Source organism: Nycticebus coucang, chromosome 8, assembly GCF_027406575.1.
Source record: "Nycticebus coucang isolate mNycCou1 chromosome 8, mNycCou1.pri, whole genome shotgun sequence".
NCBI classification, from domain to species: Eukaryota; Metazoa; Chordata; class Mammalia; order Primates; family Lorisidae; genus Nycticebus; species Nycticebus coucang.
In genome coordinates, this window is record NC_069787.1 from 8,866,171 (window position 1) to 8,891,122 (window position 24,952).

Consider the following 24,952-nt stretch of genomic DNA (forward strand, 5'->3'; position numbering starts at 1 on the left):
CTCTCTTCCTGTGAGCAGTGCATTTGGCTTTATATAAAGCCAATAAATAAATAAACAAGCAGGCATGATTAATTGATGGTGTGGAGCAGACCCAGGCTCTGGGAGTCAGGTGGCCTGGCTTCCTGGTGGCGCTCGGCTTTTCAGGGACCTGGGGCCTGCGCCAAGGAGGGGAAGCCTGCTTTGGGGAGTTGGTTTCTGTGTGCTGCTGGGGTTATGGACTTTCTTTATAGGCAGAGCCTCCGTCCTGGACTCCTCCAGGCAGGAAGCAGAGCCAGGTTGGAGGCTGAGGGTCCTTACTTGCTACCCCTATTCTGGGCCCTGGGGTTAAGCTCCCTAGATTGGCCCAGCCATCTGTCCCCCCTTCCAAAGCTGGTCTCCCCATAAGCCCACGCCACGTTCCTCTTCACTCCACCGTTGCAGTGTGCTAGGAGGCTGGGGGCACCCTGACCCACGCGGAAGAGTGGGGACCGGCGCTTCCACGGGCCAGGCTGACTGTGGAGGGGGCGGGGGCGGGCTGAGGGGCTGTTGCCGATGGAGGTACACGAGGCCACGCCCGGGAGAGGCGCGAGACCTTGCCCTGCAGCCCCACTCGTGCGCGTGGAGGAGGGCGCGGGCGGGACGGCGCGCTGCGGTCCCGCGGGGCGCTCTCTGCGCGGAGTTTGGGGAGGGCCGAGGGGGAGGAGGGAGCGGGAGAGAGGGGGAGGCGGGCAGAGCGCAGTGCAGCGGTGGCAGAGGCGGCGGCGGAGGGAGGCGGGCGGGCGGCGGCGGCGGGGCCGCGGGGCGAGGCGAGCGCGGGGCAGCCGCGGCAGAGGAGCCGCAGCCGCAGCGGGGCCGGGCCGGGCCGGGCGCGCACCAGTGGCAGCGGCAGCGGCAGCATCTCGCCCCCGGAGCGGGCGCAGGTGAGACAGAGGCGGCCGGGCCCCGGGCTCTGGGCCTCTTCCCCTCTCGCTCGGTCTCTTATCACCCTCCCTGCTGGCTTCCTTTCCGTGGGTGCTCGTCCCCGGAGTCCCGGCCGGGCCAGAGCCCGAGCCTGAGTCGGAGCGCGTCTTGGTCCCCTCGCCCTGCGGAGGCAGGCGCCTTGTCAGCAGTGACCTTGAGCGGGCACCAGGCGGCGGGCGGGGCCGGCCAGGGTGGGCGCCCGCGGACCCGGCGCCTCCGGGCGCGGGAAGGGGCGCGCCTCGCGCCTGCCGCGCGTAAACTTTCCGGGCTCGGAGCAACCCCGGAGCTGGGGGGCTTCCAGGGAGCTAGAACCCCCCAACTCCGTCTTCCCCAGCTGGCTCCGACTCCTCCACCTGCCTTCTCCTCTGTATTGGGGCCCCCCTTTTCTCATGACTCTGGTTCCTACAGGCTGAAGACCCGTTTAGAGATGTGGATTTTGATCCTGGACTGGGAACTTCTCCCTTCTCCAAAGGTAGTTTCCAGTTCCTAAGAGCAGAGGTTCTGGAGGACCCTCTACCAGGTGCTCTCCGCATCTCTAGCCTTGCCTTTTCCTGGCACCCCCGCCCTCCCCCACAGCTCTTTTACAAGCGGTCGCGTGTACCCCACTTGGGGACACCGGAGCTGGGAAGCTCCACAATTAATCAGACCTCATAGCTGCAGCGTGATTGTTCAGCCCGGGGGCAAAGGCTCCTTTGGAAAGTGGGCTTGGGTCCCTCATAGTGGACCAACATGTTCCTGGGCGCTTGGACTCACCCAAGGCCTTTGATGGCCACCTGCCCTGTAGCCTCGGAAAGAAGGGATAATCTGGCCTTCCCGGATGTGTTAGCTCTAGAAACACAGCCTCCCAGAACACGAGCCTTGTAAAAGAGGCATGAGGCCCAGAGAGGGTGAGCCAGTCTCAAGGTCACACAGCAAGAGAGGAGAACGAGGCTTTCTTATAATGGGTTAGGGTGGCTGGAGAGGACTCTTGTTTGGTTCCTTCCCCTGAGGGATTGGGGCTCTGGGACTTTGTCTCTTACTAGCTGTACGCCCTCTGACAAGTCACTGCCCCTCTCTGACTCAGTTTCCCCATGTGTAAAATGGGGGTAGCTACTTCATAGGGCTGTTCCGACGGCTGACTGAGTTAATTTCTTAAAGTTCTTACTAGTATCCTCCTGCATGGTCTGGGTCCAAAAACATTTTGGCTACCAGCTTATAAAATTTCCTTTCTGGGCCCGGAAGGGAAGACAGAGAGAGTTAATCATCCTCATCATTGTTTTTCTGCTTATGGCACCTAGATTTAGTTGAGTCTCTCCCTGTGGCTATGAGGGCTGGGATGGGGGGGAGCAGCACCTGCGGAAACCCTCAGCACCTGCACCTTTATATATAATGCTTGGTGGAGACAGGTATCCCAGCACCCTCAGGAGCCTGCTGGACCCACACTGGGCTGCGGTTTCCTGCTACTGCCACGGAGAAAACCATACCTGATTTCCAACTGGAAAATGAAGACAGGGCCCTGCTGCAGTCCTAGAAAGAGACCCCCTCTCCATATAGGCTGGTGGGAGCATCGTCTTCCACCTCCTCCATCCGACCTGCTCTTCTCCCTACTTCTGTGAGATGTGATTCCTTCCCCCAGAGGTACTATTGGCCACAGAAGAGATTGGGGGTGGTCACTCACCAAGCCTTGATTATCATCTTCTCTGAGTCAAGAGGTGCTTGGAAATACAGCAAGACCCGCTGTGGCTACTAGTAACAAAGCTCCTACCAGGTGCCAGGCACTTGCTATGCACTAGGAATACATTCATTTGTTTGACAATTTTTTATTAGGTGCCTAATATGTGCTCAGCACTGTTTGATGTGGCAGGGACATATCGGTACATAAAACAGACTAGTCACAACTGTCTAGGCTGGCTGTACAATTTGTAATCGTGACTGAGATAATTTCGAGGGTGAGGGAGGTCATTAGTGATGGTAACTCCAGACCCAGAAACTTAAACCAGGATGGTCCAGCCAAACCGGGCTGTGTGGCAACCCTGCAACGTCATGAAGTTTATATACCAGGGACTGGGGAGAACGGTTAATAGGTTTTGATTACTTTTCTCCAAGCTCTATAGTAAGCAGTTTTAGGGTACCATCTGATTTAATACTCACAATGCTATGAAGCAGGTGTCACCATTTGCACGTGGCTGGTTAGTGGTAGCATTGGGACCACCTCCACCTGCTAGGCCACACTGACTCCTTAAAGATGGGTACACAAATGGTGTAGCACAGTAGCTATGCTGTGGGGACAGACAAGGAGACAGAGTCTACCTGGAAAAATCAGAGGCTGCTTCCTGGAGCAGGAAACCTCTAAGCTGGACCTTGAAACATGAGTTAGGAGAGGATTGTGGATATGGGGGGAAAGGAGGACACTTCAGGCCTAGATTGCTAAGGCTTGGATATGGGGCTATGTGGACCCCAAACAGGTCGAGATCCAATTGTAATGGAACAAAAGTTATGAGCCAGCAGAAATTACATCTAAGCCTGGTGCTATGGCACACGATAGGTTCTGAATTTTAGAAAGATGTTCTGAAGATTTGACTATCATGTGGGTGGAGAGTAAGGCTAGAATTTGTTGTGCAGGATTTCTCTTTAACAAGAATTTTCTATACCCCAGTCTATGCTATGGACTGCCTTGTAAGGTCATGGAAATCATTTTGCTATATAGCATCACTGCAGAAGAATTTTACTAGCATCTGTAAAAGCAAAACAGTTCACCAAGTAAACTGATTGCCAACAAGAGAATTATTAACCTACTTAAGGGAGAGAGCTTTTAGTAGCATCATTTGCAAATAAGAAATATGCTCACTGTAAATTAAATCTTTTCTTATTGTTAAATCGTGTACCAGAAACTCTTAACTTCCTCCTCACTTCTCTCCTTTTCGTGTCTCCTGTTGCCATATAAATCTGGCACAGAGTAAAAAAAAACAGCATTTCTTTAGTGACATCTTATTTCTCAGACTTTTCATTAATTCAGACCAGCCTCCTGTCCTGCCTCCCCAATAAAGGGGAATTATTAAAGCATTGTGGTACCTAAAAATTTGAATCTGGTAACAGAGACTCAAAAAAGGGGGTTAACTATTGGGGACTTAGGGTTGGAAAATCAGCCTAGAGAGATTTGGGAAGCAGAAAAAAACAATGATTGAGAGAAGGGAAGGAGAAGGGAGCTGGTTTTGTGGGCATGTAGCCTCTGTAGTCAACATATTCCAATTCTTAGTAATTTTTGAATGTGGGAGGGGGCTCGCATTTTCATTTTGCTCTGGGTACCACAAATTATGTAGCTGATCTTGGGAAGGAGGGAGGGAGACTGAAGGGGTAGGAAAAGGGGAAGAACTATGGCAGGGCAGAGAAAAGAAACTCATTTTTTAAAAAGCCCCTGCCAGATGCTTTCCTGTGTGTATCTATTTTCGTCTTGGTAATCCTCTCAGGTAGGTGGTATTATCGCTTGTTTTAAAATGTAGGTTTTATTATTATTATGGTGTGGTGAAGCCAACAGCTCAGGAGATGACTGCCTTGAAAAGATAGTTTGTTACCGTGTCCAAGAGGAGGGGACATGCCATGCCATGTGGTGCAGGGTGACACTTGGAAGCACCAGGGGGAGTGAGTGAGAGGGAAACCCAGGGCAAAGACGTTTATTGTGGTTTCTGGGGGGCAGGAACAGGTGAGTCAGGGAAGCAGGTTGATGATTGGCTAGATGCAGTAACTTGCAGCAGGCTCTGGTGCATAGAGTCTGGCCCTAGTTGTCTGGTACCTGGCCCTGGAGTGATCAGGGCAGGGGGATAGTGGCCTAGAGGGCAAGAGCTCCATAAAGGAAGTGGTTGGGAGTGTGAGCTCTGGCTTGGTTAGTTTGCACATGAAATGTGTGCTCACCATCTCCAGGGATGGGCTAACCCTAGGAGGAGCAGTCCCTCCAAGCTTCGTAGGGCCTACAGATGTCAAAGCATCAACTACATGAACTAGGAAACATGGTTACTACAGTCCCCTAAACTGCCCAGCCAAAAACACTCAACTGGAAGGATTGTGCAGGTTGAGTGGTGTATGCTAAGCAGGAGTTCTGGAAAATGGTAGATGGTGCATAAGTGGCCCCCAGAAATAGCATCTCTAATCTACATTCCTCCTCCAACAATTTGAGGAACAAATGAATGGCAGATGAGAAGTGGAATATAAATTTTCTCCCTACTAGAATTGAGGCAATTTGGAGGTTTTGGCTTCGTGTTAGGTTGAGGGTCCAACGAGAGTCTGCTATCTGACACTCCTGCCTCCCCAGGAAGAAAACTGCATGGAGGTCCTGTCTAGGTGAGGCTTCAGGTAAGGAAGACCCGGGGAGGACAAGGTTCCCCCCCACCCCCCAGGAAGGGAATGGAGCTGATCATCTCTGTTCTTCCCAAGTTGACCAGTAAAATAAAACATCCCACCTTCCAGGGGAGGGCAGAGGGGCAGGGAAAGGCGGTAGTGCTCTGCTGGACATTTCTTCTCCAGGAAAGGGACAGTGAGGGGTGCTGGGGGACCAGAAATGCTTGTGCTGAAGTTTCCCTCCATCATACATAACAAACCCGGAAGGCAGGTGCAGTGGCTGACACCTGTAATCCTAGTGCTTGGGGAAACCGAGGCAGGTGGATTCCCTGAACTCAGGAGTTCGCGACCAGCTTCAAGAGCCAGACCCTGTCTCTACTAAAAACACAAAAACTTCCCAGGTGTTGGGGCAGGAGCCTGTAGTCTCAGCTGCTCAAGAGGCTGAGACAAGAGGATCACTTGAGCCCAGGAGTTTGAGGTTGCTGTGAGCTACGATGCCACAGCACTCTACCCAGGGTGACAGAGTGAGACTCTGTGTCAATAAATAAATACATAAATAAATAATAAAACACAAAAACATGGAAGCTTTGGGTCATGAGGAGAGGTGCCCCAAAGCTCCATCAGATTTTTCAGAGAAAAATCAAGAAACAAGAAGCAGCTCTGAGTTACAGAGAAAAGAAATGATGGGCTTTGGGGAGACAATGAACAAGCCCCAGCTAATCTCATCGCAGAGTGAGGAGAAGACCCAGGGTCTTAGGAGAATGAATGTGGAACTAAGAGACAAAGCTTCCTCATTTCTTCCAGCACAAGCTCAGGTGATATAAATATTGTAGCATCGTACTATAGCGTGCAGCCAGGATTCTGGGAAGATGGGATGACCTTGTTCCTTATTTAAAAATCAAAAGGATGGATTTAGGAAAATGACCCTGTCCTGCACTGGGCTCAGCCCGGGCAAGTGGTCATGGGAGTAGGGGAGCATGGCACAGAGCCGGCAGATGAGTTTAGAGTGTCTGTGTGCAGTGATGAAAGTTCAAGTGTCTGCCCTTGCTTGATGCTGAGTCTTCTTTCTACCATTCTGCCTGGTAATGAGTCGTAATGAGTCAGTACTTTCTAATTGTGTCTCTGTGATCTTAGGTAAGAGGCTTCGGCTGTCTCAATTTCCTCATCCGTTAAAAAAAGGGTGCTAATCTCATGAATACTTTTGTAAGGAATGACAAGAACTAAGACAAGTGAAGTTTCTTAGAAGAGTGGCTGACATGCAGTAAGCGCTGGGTGGATGTCAGCTATTACTCTTACTATAATCATCACCCTGGAATTTACAGATCCCTTTAACGTATATTTTTATCTTTACTTCACAGCAAGTCTATGAGGTGGCTGGATAAATATTACCTTCCTTTTCTTATAAGGGTTTTACTCCTTGATGAAGCCAGATCTCAAATCCAATCCACGGGTTCTCGTTCCAAGCTGGTCTCACCATGGTGATGGCCACCCCCGGTAGTTGGAAGGCTGGCGGTATAAAGACATTGCTATCAGATACTTCCTGGGTTCAGGAGGCTGGGAGGTTGGAAAGCAAGGAAATATTAGGCCCTGGTAAAGGGAGGTTACAAGGAGAAAAAGGATTGCCCCAAAAGGCGATCTCTGTTGCTCAGTTGTTGTTACGCTTCTTAGAAACTAGGATTAACTGGGTATTTTCTTTAAAAAACAAACAAACAAAAAACCTTCATCCTCCGACTCTGGCACATAGTAGGTGGTTCTCATTGACATGTTGGATGAATGGATTTGTTGGATTTCTTATAAAATGCAAATAGCTGTTCCCCCCAAAACAACCCTGGCAAGAGCCACAATAATAAAACTCTGGGATAAAGCCCCCTTGCCTAATACTTGCCCAGTGTTTCACAGACACTCGTAGTGGGCTGTCAACTTATGATCAGTGTGAAAAATCTGCTTTCGATATGAATTGAGGAAAATTGTTGAGATGACCATCCACCACTCATAATGTAGAACTGAACAAGCCATGCGGGGGGAAGGTATAAAGAGGGTACAACATATAGGGGCATTTAAGAGGGACATTGTATGAGAACTGGCCTTATAAGATAGACGCCACGTTGAACGGAATCTCCCAAACCCTACCATGAAGAGTAGGTAGGAGAGCGAGGCCAGGACGGTTCTGCTTTCTCAGCAAATCACTGAGAATTCATCCCTGGCTTCTTCCTCTTCCACTCGTCCTATTCTTCCTGTTTTTTTTAATATAGTAATCTGGTTAGTCATTGGTGTGATAGGAATATCTTCAGCTCCTTACTCTCTAGCCATGTGATCAATTGAACTTGCCTCTTTTATAATTAGTAGTAGCTGTATGTCTTGTTCTGGCCAGTGGCCATTGGGAAGAAGTGACGTGTCATTTCTGGGTGGCAGCTTTAATAACCAGCCTGCTGTGTTACACTTTCCCCCTTTTTCTCCCTTGACAATGGAGTCAACATGGACATGGAACCTCCCTGTGTCTGGTTCTCCAAGCACGACAAAAATTAGAGCCCACAGCCAAGCCACGATGGACATGTACCATCAGTGAGAAGTAAGCCTTTGTTTTAAGCCTCTGCACATTGGGCTTATTTGTTACGGCAGCATAACCTGACACGTTCTCATGAGTACACATAGGGAGTAGGCTGAAATGATCACAACCTGTTTAGAGATGTTTTTGAATCTTTCAATCCCTTCAAGGGTGATGCCAAACATGTTAGTGTTTGAAGATATAAGATCTTGTACATATAAGATCGGTGAGATCTTGTCACTGCCTGACAAGGTGATAGGCAGTCTCACTAGCATGACGTACGTGGGCTTTTCCAGTTTCACCCTGGCCTCATCTCTCCATGCTTTGCCTGGCCAGTCCACAGTACCCTTGAAACAGGCCACCTGCTTGTACGTCTCCAGACCTTTGCTCATGTTCTGCCTAGACTGAAGCATCCTCCCAGGAAATTGTGTCATTTGATGGGTGAAGGGTGACAAATGCATGGCAGGAGAGCAGAGTGAGGGATTTTTTCTGTGAGGCACAGCAGGCAGAATTAGGACAGATGAGACTCCTGTGCAGTGTGAGAGAGTTTGCTGCTGGTAGAGCACAGTACTGAGCTTGCCACCTTAGGTTTCCAGCGGAGGGAGGTACATGGAGGGTGCCCCAGCTTAGCAGAACGAGAGCAGTCTCTCCAGTCCTGTCTCACACTACTTTCGAAGATTTCCAAAAGTAGGTTGATTTTAGCTGTGATTCTATATGCAATTTTTTCTCTTTTCAAAATAAAAGTGGCTTTCTAGACCTGGCATTAATCTGCACATGCTTCTACAACACCCTACTTGAATTACACTAAGTTGCTCTATAGTAATTTATGTAAACTATTTGTGTATTCATGGTTCTAGAGGCTGGGATGTCCGTGAGCAGGAAGCTGAATCTTGCAAGGACCTTCTTTTTTTTGTTTGTTTTTTATTAAGTCATTTGTACATAGATCATAAATACATTTATGTCATTATGAGATTCAATGTATTGATTATTTGTACAAATTGGAGTGCTTACATCCTACTAATTAACATAGCCTTCACCTCATTTACCCAATTACAGTGTTAAGACATTTGTGTTACACCTGATAGATCCAACTTGTACTTGCAATATGCTCCATAGGTGTGGTCCCCCTACTAACCCTCCCTGTAGCGACCCACTCCCCTCCCTTCCCCTCTCCCTTCCCTTCCCTCCTTCATCCTAGGCTATAGTTGTGTTTCATTTTTCATATGCAAGGGTGAGTGATTATAAATGGGTTTCACAGTAGTACTGAGTACATTGGATACTTTTTTTCCCATTCCTGAGATACTTTACTAAGAAGAATATTTTCCAGCTCCATCCATGTAAACATAAAAGAGGTAAAGTCTCCATTCTTTTTAATGCTGCTTGTCCTCAAAGGTGTTGGAATGTTAGTTGTGCCTATAGTGGAAGAGCCTAAGGAAGATTGGACTTGGGACCTAGAACTCTAATGCAGTCATAGGTGGGGGCCAGAGAAGTAAGAGGAGGCGACTCTTTTCTTGAGGGCCTACTATGTTCTGGGTGTCATCCTCATACTTAATTTATCTCATCTTTCCTATGTCTCTATGAAGTGGATCCTTTTATGCCCACCTTGTAAACAGGGAAGCTGAGGCTCAGAGGGTGAGGTTGCTTCCCCAAAGTTGCACAGCCAGGAAGTGGAGGGGTCTGGCTTAGAACACAGATCTATTCTGAAAAGCTGGCTCCCTTCTGCAAAGGGGCTGTGATGGACACTGAGGGCCCAACTAAGACCAGCAAGTAGTGGAGTGACAGGGAAAGGGGAGCCTGGAAACATAAAGGAGGGCCTAGGTAGGGCAGTGAAAATGTAGCGGGGGAAAAGGCCCAGTGGGAGAGATGTTCATAATGGGATTCAGGGTGCGTTTGAGGAGCCATGGTCATTGGCATCAAATCTGACTTCAAACCCCAGCTCTGCCAATGGACAGCTGTGTGACCTTGGGCAAAACACCTCCCTTCACTGTACCTCAGTTTCTCTGTCTATAAAATGATAATAATTAAATGTGTACCCAGTTCCCAGCATAAATAAGAATTTAGTAAATAAATTCCTATCATGGATATTGTTGCTGTTGTTTTAGAACGTGGTGGTAACCAGATCAGGAGGTGACTCCTTGGTGAAGGGGTCCTGGACTCGCATTCTGCCTTAGTTACTGCCTCCACCTTGACCCTGACTTCTTTCCTTCCAGTTTTGTTTTCCATTCTTCATCTGTAAAATTAGAGGGTTGGGTCAGATGATGGGTTAGCGTCATCCCTTCTGCAAACTCTGCACTGCGTGAGGTGGAAAGGGGAGGCTGCAGTGACCAAAGGGATCAGAACCAAGTATCCAAGCTGCCTTTGTTCTGGCAAAGCAAAGGAAGGCCAAGGATGAGGCTGAGCACCAGCAAGGACCCGGCAGGTGTGGGACTCTCTCGCTGGGCAATTTGGAGGTGGGCACAGAGGTGAGCGCCTAAAACCCAATGAGGCAGAAGCCGGCTGAGAACATCTATGTCTGACAACCGCCCTCATTGTGGGAGAAGCAGAGAGAGAGGAATCAATCGCAGCTCATTCGGATGTTTAATACCTGGGGGCAGGGCTTTGAAGACTGTGTTCAAAGACTGAGATTGAATTTCTCCAAAGTTTGCAGGAATACTGCAATTATGCCAGAGAACATGTCTATGAAATCCCCTTGAAATCTATTTTTGGGCACTAGGTTTTGTAACCAGAGTCAGAAATTGAGTGGAAGTGTGTGGGAGGCTGACCCTGGACAGTTTCCATGTTGGAGAGGAGGGGAAAGAGTATTTTTATCCGCAAACACCGTGTCTTCTAGGGTGAGGCTGGGGAGGAGGCAGTTTTACCACTTTGCGTTTCTCACCCACTGTCATCTTAAGACGGGAACTGTCTTTGACAGAAGTGGTTCAAGTTCCTTACTCAGAGTGGGTGGCCGGGGGCCGGAGATGGAGCTGGGAAACTTATGTGGGACTTTTTTTATGTTAGAACCAAGATATCTGAAACCAAATTTGCCAGAGACTCTTTCAGTTCTGTCTTGTGGGGTATCACAGTGCTCAGGGAGCTTTGTCTGGCTAGAGATTTCCTCCTACAGACAAACGCCTCCAAGCTGGGTGTCTGAAAGCATGTGTCATCACTGACAAATGCACAGGTCAGCTAAGTGGTTCTCCGGTCCTAGCAGGGGTCCCTCGCTTGCTATAGGTCCGGCAGGCAGTTCTGGGGGCTGTCCTGCTCATGGTTTGCTGTGGTCCACCAGGCAGTTCTGTCCCCCATGTTTGAGTGTTGGCTGCTCTAGGGTGATCTCTGCTAGGGAGGCTCGTCTCTGCTCTAGCCTGGGTTTGTGCAGGTGGCAGTGGCAGATTGGTAACAGAGAAAGAGGAGGAGAGGGAAGGGAGGCCGAAAGACATGACAGGGCAAGCAAGCCTGAGTTCACAGAAGCACACTGAGGCTCTTAGGACCCGGGCCCAGAACGGGCACAGTATCACTTCCAGCGCATTTTACTGGCCTCGGCAAGTCACCGCGTCATTCACAATTCAAGGGGTAGGGAAATAGACCTCCCTTTTTATCACAAGGCACCCCAAAATCACTCTGGAAGGGGCTTGGATACAAGCAGGCCTTTGACGAGATGCCTCCAGTTTGCACAGCTGCCAGCATCTATGTTGGCCTCTAGCACTGTCATGGTGGGTGGTTGTCCCTCCCTAAAGCCTTTCTGATGCTCAAGATCCTCTGGACATACAGAGTGTTTTCCAGAAGAGTCTGAGGACTCATGAAAATGTATGTCACAGGTTGGGCGCTGTGGCTCACGCCTGTAATCCTAGCACTCTGGGAGGCCGAGGCCAGTGGATTGCTTGAGCTCAGGCGTCAAGACCAGCCTGAGCAAGAGCAAGACCCCGTTTCTAAAACCAGCTGGGCGTTGTGGCAGGCGCCTATAGTCCCAGCTACTGGGGAGGTTGAGGCAAGAGGATCACTTGAGCCCAAGAGTTTGAGGTTGCAGTGAGCTATCACGCCACACTCTACCAAGGGTGTCAAAGTGAGACTGTGTCTCAAAAAAAAAAAAGAGAGAAAGAAAGAAAATATATGTCCCCAAACAATGAGAAATCAATTAGCATGCATCAGGCTGTCAGAAATTTAAAAGTTTGACACTATCAAGTATTGGTAAGAATGTGGAGGAAATAGTTACTACATACTCCACTGGTCAGGAGGGTTTCCATGCCTCAGCCCATCTGAGGGCGCAAGTCCCAGAATCTGTAAGAATTAAAAATACATAAATAGTATGGGTTAAACAACTGTGGTCCATGCATCCCAAGGGATGCTGCTAGCAATAAAAAACGAACGAACTATTGGTATGTGTAACAACCTGGATGAACCTCAAGGAATGAGAAAGGCCAATCCCAACAGGTCACAGGCTGCATGGTTTTAATTACGGGACATTAGTGAAATGACGTAATGTCAGAGGTGAGACCAGATTAGCAGTTGTCAAGGGTTAGGGAAGGGAGAAGACCTTTGGCTATGAAAGGGTGGTACAAGGGAGCCTTGTGGTGATGGGTGGTCAGGTTGAGTACCTCGGTGGTGGGGATGCTCATTCCGAGGTAGTGTGTGGTAAAACTGCATACAGACACACACGTGTGCACACACAGACATGTACAGAGATGGATGCCTATATAAATGTGAAATCCGAATTAGCTCCATGGATTAGACCGAAGCCCATTTCTTGGTTGTTGTTTTTTTTCTATTTTCTTCTTTTTTTGAGACAGAGTCTCACTATGTCACCCTTTGCAGAGTGCCATGGCATTACAACTCACAGCAACCTCCAACTCTTGGGCTTAAGCGACTCTTACCTCAGCCTCCCAAGTAGCTGGGACTACAGGTGCCCACCACAGCGGGCTATTTTTGTTGTAGTTGTCATCGTTGTTTTGGTAGGCCTGGGCCAGGTTCAGACCCACCAGCCCAGGTGTATGTGGCTCGTGCCCTAGCCGCTGAGCTACAGGTGCCAAGCCCATTTCTTGATTTTGCTATGGTACTCTATCCAAGATGCTAATTTGGTAGGAGGCTGGGGAGAGGAAGCTATGTGGCTTCCATAAACATATTCTTGCAACCTCCTGTGAATCTTTATTTCAAAATAAAAAGTCACAAATAAAGACAAAGGCACTCTGGCCTGGTAAGTCCAGTCCATAGTGTCTGCAACAGAGCCCAGAGAGGCTTCTGCAGAGATGATCACTGAGCGTCATTTGACATGGAGGCATTGGGAATGTCTTCATCCACCTAATAATCATGTATCGAGTGCCTACTGTGTGCCAGGCACTGTGCCAGTCTCTGGGGACATAGCCATGAACAAAATCGACCAAGTCCCTGCCCTTGTGGAGTTTGCATTCTAGCAACTATCCCACAAGAGGGAGCTGATTCCACAAGGTAGGTACACTGGGGAATTCCATGCGCTGGAAACAAAGAAGTGGGGTAGGTTCATGTCTCTCTGTGCTGACGCGGTTCTGTATCTGGAACGTATCCCTGCAAGGAAAGAGCAAGATGCAGAATCGGGAGTTTATGATTTATGATTACTTATTTCAGAAAGAACAAAGAACTACAATTGAATAAAGAAATGGCCCGGCTTTGGCGTGCACTTTCCCAGGCATTAAGCCAATCCACTTCACCCGAATGGTAGGCAGGGCTTTTGTCTTTTTGTTTCTTGTGGCGTCCCCACACCAGAGCAAGGCTAGCCCAAAGAAGCCATTCAGATGTCTGCTGAAGGAAAGTGTAGCTTGTACCCATTTTACAGGTTGACCAATGGAAGGATGCGGTCCTAAGTGATGGCATACTGGCTTTACTCCCCCCTAGAGAGCTATGAAGGTGGATTGAATACCCCTAATCTTGAGGATACCAGAAAATTATGTTCATGAGGCACATATTTTTCCACCCCAACCCCCCCACGTTGTGACTGTCAGGTCTTAGGTCTCATCCAAGTCGTTGGTCGTTGGTTGTGGAGTGATTTCACACTTTGGTGTTTTGTGATGCAGTGTTGTCAGACACACCTGCCTGCACTATCTCTGAATCCTCCCAGCAGTCCTGCTTGGGGGGAAATGGCCTTTCACACCTCCTTTATGTCATCGAGCCCCTCATGTAAGTTTGTAGGCATGTAATGTAGATGATTGGAAACAGCAGCACCAGGGCTGCACGTGAGGACCAGTCTCCCCCCCACTCCAGGAATCCCGTGCATGGGCAGTGCCCCGGAGGCTGCTGTGCCCTTCCGCTTCTCTCTGTACCCTGCTAGGCTCCTGGGGTCTTGAGGGCCTGGGTTGAGCATATGGCTTTGAGCATGTGGCTTTGAACCAGGCCTGGTGCTGCCCTCATGAACTTGCACACTAGTGGGGAGGACCAGGAGGTAGGCGCCAGGTTTACCTGGTATCACCCTGGGGAGTCTGGGAACCTGTATCCTGGAGGTTCACAGTCCACAAGTTGCTATCTTACTTCACTATCCCCATCAGAGGATCACAAACCATCGTTCCTAGTGCCAGCCAAGATAATGAAATATGAAGATGCGTTGGGGTCACCAAGAGAATCATGTCAGACAGGGATCCCCTCCCCGAACGTGTGAATCCAGTATCTGTGATTATGACTGCGACATGTCCTCACATCCGCTTCCCACCGGGTCCTTGTGAACATTTATTACCCTGCTGCAGAAAAAGTCTGCGAGCCCAGATGACTTGTCTGCAGCCGCTGAGCCTCAGTGCCCACAAAGCAGAAATTAATGACTGATGGTTGGGGAGAAAGGCAGAGAACAGGACAGCAGCTATTTTAGGCTCACTCTGCCAGAGCAGATCGTAATGCTTGCATCTGTGTGTTAACTCTGCCCGCCCTTTGAACAGAAATCAAAATCATGTTGGCTTGGGTTTTGTTTGCTTGCCAACTCCAGGCTTGTATGTCTTGTAAAAATATGCAGATTTTGAACTAATAAAAATAGAGCTGCTTTGAAGATCAATTCTCTCTCTCTAACTTAACTCATCAAAACCTTCTCTGAGCCAGTCAGTAAAATTGGAATGACCTGAGTGCAAACCCTGGCTTTTCCACTTTCTAACTGTTAACAGATTTCCCTGGGCTTTCGTTTTCTCAACCGTATAATGGAGATCAGAACTAGTGCACCTGTAACCCCTCAGATGATGTTAGACTCACCATCGCCTTTCCCTGCCACGACAGTCACTCTTCTTTCTAGGAAGAGGACGGTCTCTGGGTCTTAAGGGTTGGGAATGAGCGGCTGTGTGAACATTGCCAGGTTCATTGGGTTCAGACAGGGAGGATGGAAAATCTCCATCCTTCCGCCTCAGCTTCTAGGTTCAGAGGAACAGAAATACAGCATTCATGGATTATTCACTTTTTCCAGAGCATATCCTAAGTGCAGGTCCATGGGGACCCTGGGGATCTCCTGGTGACCTCTGTGCTGGCCTTCAGCGCTAGCCCAAGTGTCATGGAAACTGACCTGTGTTCAGGTGGCATTTGTTCTCTGAAAAGCAGTGGTTTATTTTCCTGGATAAATCTGAGCATTTTTCCCTCCTGGTATTTGACTGTGTCAGGCCTCCAGTGGGGGAGCACTAGCTCCAGAACAGAAGAAATATATGTGAACTGGGTGGGGACAGAACAGACTGTTGAATGAAGCCCTACAGAGGAGCTGTCTGGGTGGTGGGTCCAAAGAACCACAGCTGGAACAGCTGAGGAGCCCAGGCCCTTTCCTGGCCAGATGAGCTGACTAATCTTGGTCTTCCCACAGCTACTGGAGCACAGGGGGCCTGAAAACCAGAGAGGAGAGGCTTAAAGTGGCAGCCCTGGGGACCCACTTCATGGTACTCATGGCATGATCCATTGTATGGTTATTTTACAAACGTCCCCCTATGAACACAGATGTAGAGTTATCTCTATCCCCATATTGCAGACAGGACCCCTGAGGCTCCAAGAAACTATAGAACCTTCCAGAAGTCACACAGCCTGCAAGTGGCTAGGCCAGAATTCCCCGCCTGCTCAAACACTGTGCTATTTCTATTCTTATTTTAAAAGAAACATTTCTATTTTGACTTGAAAGCATCTGGTTAGGAAGAACTGGTACTCTGAGAAGGTTCAGAAAGTGCCTTCCACATGGACAAACAAGTCGATAAAGGCTCAGTAGGTGCCTGGTGAGCACCTGCCACACGCTGGCACTGCGGTAAATATTTAGGCTTTATCAGCAACTAGAGTGCTTACTTAATAGGTGGTTACAGGTTCAAGTTTTAAAAATTGGAATCTAAATCTTTTTTGTCCTAAAATCTTTCTGTTAATTGTTTGGGGTTCGTTGAAGGTACAAAGATGTAGGTTACCCTGATTGCATTTGTTAGGTAAAGTCCCTCTTAAATAATTGTGTACCATACACTGTAACCCCCATCCCCCTCCCTCCTTATCTAAGTCTTTTCTGAAACAGGTTTGGGCATCTTGTCATTCATAAGCAGGCGAGGCTGTGACGTTCCCTGTCACGGAGGGAATGACTTTCCTCTAGGATCCGATGGTGCCGCCCTTCCCCTCCTTTCCACGAAGGGTTGGTGTGCCCAGGCGGGCCCTGCGCCCATCGAGGCTGCTTTTTTTATCTCTGGGGCAGCTCTGAGAGAAGTGCTCTTTGTCTGCCTGGTGCAGCTTACTCCTCAAAGGGAGAGAGTCTAGCATCCTTTAAGAGCTTGGGTGGTCACAAGTGCAAGTGACAACATTTAGAAGCCTCCGTGTCCTCATCTGGGAGATGGAGAGAGTAGCCCCTTTTGAGAGAAAGGATGGAGATGTGAAGATATATTATCTGTGTCCGTTTCTCTCTAGCCATATATCATCCGTCTCTCTCATCAGTCTCCACCGGCACCAGCGAGCACTCAGGGAGTGTCAGCTGGTGAGAGGACAGTGGTTTCCCCTTTCCACACGAGCCTGTCTCTAGGGCAGACTGGATGTTATAGCTCCTACTGATAATAAAAGGCTTCCTGAGGGACTCCGGGGTCTGTCCAGGTCTGTGTCCATGCTGGATGGAGAACCAAGTTAACAGCTGTGATTTGGCTCCCTCTCTGAGCTTTCTCTGTTTGGCCTTTTCAAATTCTTTTGTCATGAACAAGAGGATTGCAGTTTGACTGCCCCAGAGCCTTTGTGTCTGCTGTGTGGTTTGGGGACAGAATCCTCTGTCTGTGGGGGACAGTGCCTTGGCAGTGCTTGGGACAGGCGGTTGGCACTCTCCCTTCAATCTGGGTCTCTCTCCAATACTCTGCGCCCTCTTCAATGTTCTCCCTTCTCCCCACCCTCACCCTGCACCCACTTTGTCAAGCGCCTGGGTCCCACCACCACTTGGGGGCAGATGTGCGGCACAACCTCAACAGCAGGGCGCACACAGTGTGACCAACAAGGCAGGAAGCTAATATCCACCATGCCCCACCCTGGGCCAAAGCCCAGTTTCCCAGCAACCCAGAGCCAGTAAGGTAGCTGGTCCACGGGAGAGTTCTCTGGTCCCAGACGAGTTGAGGAGGAAGACAGGAGAACTGTGAGGAGCCTTCCCCAGGCTATGGGAAAGGCAGCCCTTTTGTGCTAAGACCATGGACTTCCTACTCCGTCTGTGTTGAAATGGTCTTTCTTCTGTGATGCTGATGCCAGGATGAGGTTTTGTTTTTAATGTGTGTATTTGACAACACCAACATGGCTCCTCTGATATTTTGTTTTGTTTTAGTTTTACTGGTGCAGGACATCCCTAAGTCTGAAAAACATTGAGTTAATCTATTTGGGGGAGAGGCATTATCTTATTTAATTTGATTAATAAGTCAGTGAAATATGTATCTTTCCCATTGCAGGGATGAGAAAACTAACGTGCAGAGAGGCAGCTTCCCCAGAGCCCAGAGGGTCAAAGGCAAGTCTCAAACCTGGTCTGACTTATGCCACAGTCCTCACTCCCTACCCCACACCCCAGGCTGGTCAGGGGTGATGGACCCAGCAGGATATATTGAGGTCTATACTAGGTAGTGCTACACAGGTAGCTCAGAGTTTGTTCCTTGCCTAGAGCCACAGGAAGGCTCAAGCATCCCCATTAGTTGAATAGGGTAAACAAATGGGTTGACAACCTTGGATCTTACAATGGGGTGTTTTTTGTGTTGGTCATACCCACCTGCAGTCTGATGTGGACCTTCCACTGTCATGGACCCGCCTCCTCCCCAGCCCCACACCAGGTAATGGCAGCATGCCCAGGCAGTTCCCACCTCGGTACAGTGAGGACTTTGCCTTTTTCAACTGAGTCAACCCAACACCACTTTGGGCTCCATCCCGTTATGTCTTCACTGTGTTTCCACCCTCAGGATTTCCATCTTCTCTGTCCCATGTCCAGGGGAAGTTCCTGGCTTGAATTTTGGCGAGTAAGCACTTTAAGGGTTTTATAAAATGACGTTGCTGGTTTGGCTGCTTCTGAGGGCTGTAAGTGGCCTGGTGAGGGATACATCACGCCTGTGTAGAGGACTGGTCCCCTTAAACGTTGTCCCTGTTTGAGAGCAATTTACTTTCTCCATTGGCTTTCTTAGGTGACTCAAGTCATTTGGTGCTAACAGAGACAGATCTATAACTCAAATGGAGTTGGACTGATTTCTGGGAGTTTTCCCTGTTGCTCTTGAACAGAACAGTAGGAAACAGAGGTAAAAGACCCAAGGAAGAGGATTGAATAAAGTAAAACATGCCCCTCATTGTAGGGTTGTGCTCTGGAGAATCAGCCCCTGGGTGAGGACGAGTTCCTCAAGGGCAGGTGCTTCACCTTGGAATTGGGGTGTGCTTTCCGTAATTGGCCTTGGCGACCCTCTCCGGGACTCTAGCATTCAGCAGAGAACAGCTAACATCGGTCAGCTGTAACCAATCCTTATAGTTTTCTGGGACTTTGTGTTCGAGGAGCAACTTCATGTGCGTTGTCTTCTGGGTATTCCAGTAACCCCATTAAGCAGGTGTGGACTGGCCTCAATGGGAGAAACTGAGGTTAGAGGCAGGAAAGTGAGGAACTGAGGTGAAAACCTCAGTTCCCTCCCTATACATGGGGGCAACATCTGATACCTTCCTCACAGGGATTGTGATGAGAAGTTAATGAATACTCAATATGAACAAAATAATGAAAATGCAAATACATACAGTAGAACCTCTGCAAGTTGACCACCCAAGAGGCTGTAACTGGTCAACATACGGAAGTGGTCAATGTAAGGATCCAGGCCTACCGTAAGGTTATGGACATGGGGTGCATGTCTGGTCTGTGAAAATTAGGCTCATTTAAAGAGGTGGTCAATGTGGTGGTTAACTGTGGAAGTTCTATGTGTGTGTGTATATACAAAATCAAAACGAATGCCTGGCCCACAAGAGTTGTTCAGTAAACATTGGCTAGTGGCTGTTATTATTTTCTAAGGTCACACAGCTAGTAACTAGAAAATGACTTGCATCCCAGTGGTCCTTTTTATTCCCACCATTTTATTCCCCAATTCTTTGTTTTTCCACTACAATTCAAAAGTCTTCTTTGAAAAAATTTCCTCCCAGGTTTTTCCCCAGAAGATTCTAAACTAAAGACAATGATATTGACCTGAAAGACATTGGAAATGCATCTTACCTTTGATTCATTTTGGAAGAGAATCAGTACAAACATTCCTTAGCCCACGCAGGTAATGTAACAATGCTTGAGCATTTAGACACTGGGATAAGCCTTTTCGGAGGATTTTCTAGACTAATCTTCACAGCAGTACTCTGGGAAAGGGGCTTGCATTGTGCTATTTTACATACGATGAAACAGAGGGTTACTTCTGAGGAAGCACAAGGGGTAAGTGGCTACCCAGGGAAGCAAGTGAGAGACAGAACTGCCCTAAAGTGTGCTCTTTAACTCCTGAGGAATACGGGTATTAAGAGGTCTTCCAGGTCAAGGCCACTTTCCCATACCACTTCTTTGGCCATGCATGACAAATGCCAGCCCCCTGCGAGCCTTGGCGCTGCTCTCCCAGTACCCTCTGTGCCTTCAGAAGACGAGCTCCAGCCCCACAGCTGTGCCTCTCTAATGTCTCAGGCTCCCCTTTGGGCCTGAGTCTTCCCATCTGTAAACTGGACTATCAGGTGGAAGCCATACCCACTCCTGCCCCAGGGCTTCCAAACGAGCAGCTTCCACGAAGCAAGTCTCATTCCATTTGCTTTTCATTTTATTTATCAGAAGGTATAGAAATGACTGTTGAGGAAGTGTTCTCAGCTTACTCATCTGTGACATGGGGTGGTTGTGAGGATTTAGTGGGAATGTAACAAGCGCTTCGGACAGTGCCTGGAATACGAAAAGGGCTTCCTAATGGCTCACTTGGAAAGAAGAGGTGGTACTGGTCTACTGAGATGCTCATCACAGTTACTTCTGCGTGTCCCGGGGCCCAGTGCCCGTCCTCTACGAGCCTGCACTGGCTTGAGGACCCATACGGAGTGCCTCATCTCTCTGTGCTTTTCTGCGGGGAACCGTCTGAGCCAGGCTGCCTTTCATCAGAGGGGCATCGACCAACTCTGCTTCAACAAATTCAAGTTTCCACTCTACGTGGGGGTGGCCACCAGGTTCTAGGCCAGTGTGTATCGAGAAAGGAGAGAAGAGCAGGAAGCACGGAGGAAAGCGAGATGGAATAAGCATTTGGCAATTCAGCTGGGAGAGGAGAGCAGGTGGCTCATTGAAACAAAGACAGCCCTGCCGGGGACGGATTCATTCGGTTGAAGGTGGTCCTGCACAGTCTTCAGCTTACAAGTCCACACATCCATACAAAGAAATTTAGTTTGAGAAATGGAAAGCCTTTCCTGTGATGTGAAAAGGAAAAATCTGTGAGAAATGAATGGTGCTAGAATTCGGGTTGCCAAACATTTGTCCATCATAAGTGTTCACCCACACATCCCTGCTACTGTCACACACGTGTGAGATCATGCATGTGTGTATGTGAGTTCATGGGCATGGACACACACCCGCCACTGGACCACATGGTGCTTGGGGCACATTAAAAAATGGCCTCCCTCTGGATAAAAGTGGCCCCATGGCACACTGCTTGGTGGAGAGATGGTAGCCTTGATGTTAGCCCTGTTTCACTTTTTTTTTCTTTTTTACCAGGAGAGTGTGTGTGGCCCTGCACACACACACACACACACACACACACACACTTTCTCAGGCAGTGAGGAGACCTTTAGCCGAGGTCTGACAATCCCAGTGAAGTGGAGGCCCTGAGCCAGTGTCGCCACCCAACGCCCAGCACTATAAGCTTCCAAGAGTCATTTCCACAAAACCCACAGCTTCACACTGCTTGTTCAGTTGCCTTCTTGGAGATAATCTGTTTTGTTCCGTGCCTCTTAACGACCTATCTGGTCCCAGCGAGCACACTTATCGGTTTGACTCCAGGGTACAATTTTCTTCCTTCAGTTGGATACCTGCTTCTGCTGGGAAACAAGCCTCCGACCTTCGCCACTTACAGAGCGCCTCATTTGATCCTCAGGGCCTGAGGACTAGACCGTGGGAAGGAGCACACCCATTTTGCGGGAGAGGAAATGGTCTCTAAGAGAAGAATCTCGGAGAAGGACAGTCTTGGGGGTGATGCGGATTTAAAGCGTCTGCCGACTGCACCTGGTCTTGTTTAACTTCACAGCTCAGTTTAGCTTCTGGTGAATTCCCTTTATCACCTGTCAGCCTTAGCTAGTCTTCCCCTGTCCCCTCTGACCTGAACCCCCCTCAGGACCAACTGTCTTCCTTGTTGAATTAACCAATTAATTGATGAATCATTTGAGGGTGATATTTAATGGAACTCTGTCAGTTGCTGGTGACCAGATCACAAGACAAAGTAGTTTAAACAAAAAATGCATTTATTGGGTCACATAACTTCAAAGTACAAGATTGAAAGTATCAGGCACAGCTGAATCCAGAGGCTCAATTCATATTCCTAGGACTATTTTTCTCTTCTCTCTGCTTCCCTGCATTTGCTTCATTCTCAAGTTCTTTCCTTGTCATGGATCAGATGGCCACTAGTTGTCCTGGAGCCTAATGTGGTTCTTATGGCCAGTTCCCAAACTAAGACAAAGGTCAGTCTTCTCCCTCCCCTATCCATAAAGCAAATCTTGTGAAAGGACTGGGATTGGCCCAGTTTAGGTCATGTGCTCTCCCCTTAGACCAATCACTGAGGACAAAGGGAATGTGCTACCATGATTGGCCAGATCTGGGTCACTTGGCTGCCCCTGAGACCTAGGGGCCGTGGCGGCATGGGATTGACAGCTTTGCCCAAGCCCCATTGGGCAAGGCAGGAATCATTCTCCAAGGTAGAGGCTCACTGCAAGAGCACATGAGGTTTCTGGAAAGAGCAAAGTGTCAGTAGGACAGTCCAATAAAGATTATAATTGAACAATAATGGCTTTGGGTCAAAAATGAGATAAACAAAATACTGAGGCATGTTTTCTTGAATGATTAACCACTAATCTAGGAGATAGTGTTGGCAGTGATATTTTCACTAATAGCAGCCTAGAAAGAATGACCTTCGTTCCTCTCCTGGGGACTGCTTTGACCGGCAGAGAATCTTAAAGTTGGAGTTGTTATCCAATTACCATGTTGCCCTGGCCCCCATTCTCCATAAAGAAATGAGGAGAGGCACGAACTCAGCAAAATTCAAGCATAAAGCCCCACTTCCCACCTTCCCAGCCCAAGAGGAAACTTTCCTATATCATAATTCATTAACAGTGTCGTCCCTCACATTCCTGTGCCTCTTCCTCTAACTCATATAAGGGATTCCAGAGTGTGGTGACAAGCACTATCCCTGTGGTTTAACTTCTCCGATGCACAGTTTCCTCATTGGTAAAATAGAACTAATAATAGTACCTACCTGGCAGGGGTAGCAGAGGTGTAACTGAGGTGACACGCACCACAGTAAGGACTCAGGGGGCATTGTGTGATCATGATTAGAAACCACATTTCTTTTACGCCTCCATCTTTTATCAAACTGCATGGAGAGGGCTACAATGCACATAGCACTTTACCATCTACGGGAGGAGTGTGTACACACCAGAAGTGGTTGGCCTCCCCTTCCGATCCTTGTCCCCAGATCCCCAGTTACAAAGCTGCTTTGGTGGCCCCTGCCATGTACCTGTGCTTGTCCTGGCAGAATCATCAGCTAGTGAGCTGGACAGTTCACCCCTCTACACGGGAGTCCCCTTGTGTGTGAAATGGGGACATATTTGTCCGCTGCCTCCCAGCTCGTGAGGATTAATAGGGTGCACTGCAAGTGACAACACCCTGGAAACGGAGAGGGGCCCAGCACACAGTAGAGTGATTGCAATCATTTTGCCTCTGGTGACAAGGGCCTGAGGCCAGGCCTCTGGGGCCTCCTAGAATGGTCTACCTGGGGTTGTGACCACTCAGGGAGGGTTGACCTGAACATCGAGCCATCATGAGGCCAACCTCAAACATGCCCTCAGAGCACCCACTGCTCCCCCAGGAAGGCTGTACATTCCAAGGAGCTCTACTGAGGACAAATTTGTGAAACCACCTTGGTCCTTACATTTGGGGGGCAGGAAGTGAGATCTAATGTCACATGGGTTGAGCTTCTGACTGGTGATTTGAGGACAGACCACAGTGCTCATTTTCTGGATGAGGACATTAAGGCATCAGGAACTGGATGACGGGCCCAAGGTCACCCTGCTAGCGAGGGCCAGAGCTGACGCTCACCACCACACATCCCAGTGAAGTCTGGCCTGTTCCCTGCAACGATGAGAGTGACTTCAAGGGCTCAGTAAAGGAATCCATTCACAGGGGCAGACCTCAGCTGCAGTGGTCTGTGAAGCTCTCATAGCCTGACCTGCCACTGATCATATGCAGCAGAAGGACATGGAGGCCCATTCCACCTCCCATTTTCCAGATGGCAATGGGGAGACCTTGAGAAGGGCAGTGATCTCCTCCAGGGCTACAAAGCAAAGTGGTGGCTAGAGATGGGATGTCTCTGGTGCCAGGGGATCTTCAAGATTTTCTTTCTAAGAAGCATGTAAAGACCGAACAGAAAATAAGGTGACCAACACCGTTCAATTAATGAATGTTTATTGAGTGCCTACTATGTGCCAGGTACTTTTCTAGGTAGTGGGGCTCCAGCAATTAATAAAACAGACAAAGAGCCCTTGTGAAGCTGACGTGTCATTAGCATTCTTGTGCTATATGCTCACCACTAGCCTAAGAAATCAAACCTTATTAATATGGCGCGTTAATATGGAAGCCTCCTGCTTACTGATTTCAACCTCTTCCCCTGAGAGGGGAGAAGAGGCCTCCAGTCCTCGTAGACATGGAATCTCTCTGCTCCCAGCAGGCCCCTTTGAGGAGAAGGGCCATCTCCTTGGCCAGATCTGGACTTCCAGACGTCAGGGCAAGCATGTTGGCCACCAAAACACACACACACAGAGTAGGTGCTCAGCAGATGTTTGCTGCGGGGAGCTTGTATCTCTTTTTCTTTCCCTTTCTTGGAGCCAGCCATTTCTGGGCACTACTACTCACATCACTCATTCCAGAATAGAGTTTACCAGGTTTGTGCTCCAGAATTTCTTTGTACAGTTTGATGAAGAGACAATGAGCCTGTTAACTTCAGGATGCCCATCCAGATGTTATTAAACATTTTATGGATTCTTACTATGAAAATAATGCATATTCATTTAAAAATAGAAGATACCCATAAGCAAAATAATTTTTTAAAAATGTTTTAGCTTCCAGAATGCCAGCCCATCATGAGAACCACTGTTTATACACGGATATCTTCCAACAGGCAGGGTAGTCTAGCAATTAGGTGCACAGACACCTGCACTGCCTGGCCTTTAATTCTGGTTTCCCTGTTCCCAGCCATGTGACCCTGAGTGGTTTTTAAATCTCTCTGTGCCTTGGTTTCCTCATCTGTAAAATGGGCATGTCAATAGTACCTCTCATAGGACTGTGGGAGAAGTAAGCTTCTGGACACTGCCTAGGAAGCTCTCAGACCAGGCTCTGGCATGAAGCGAGCTTATGTCATTCTTCGTCATTAGTGTTGTTTTGATTAAAAAATTGGATCACATTTCATATATTATAAGCTTTCTTCGTGTCAAATATCATTCCTTGCCAATAAATATTTATCTGTGACTTTAGACTTTATCTTTTAGAGC

At 48.6% G+C, this 24,952-nt stretch overlaps 1 protein-coding gene across 7 annotated transcripts in view; it reads left to right on the top strand.

Moving 5' to 3' along the window:
- The first annotated feature begins 766 nt into the window (after positions 1-766).
- Positions 767-24,952, top strand: part of ATP2B2 (ATPase plasma membrane Ca2+ transporting 2) — a 373,264-nt gene continuing 349,078 nt past the window's right edge. For all 7 annotated transcript variants that reach the window (XM_053600589.1, XM_053600581.1, XM_053600583.1 and 4 more), the window contains exon 1: positions 767-899. The gene's annotated coding sequence lies outside the window, so the exon portion shown is untranslated. The remainder of the gene's footprint in view (positions 900-24,952) is intronic.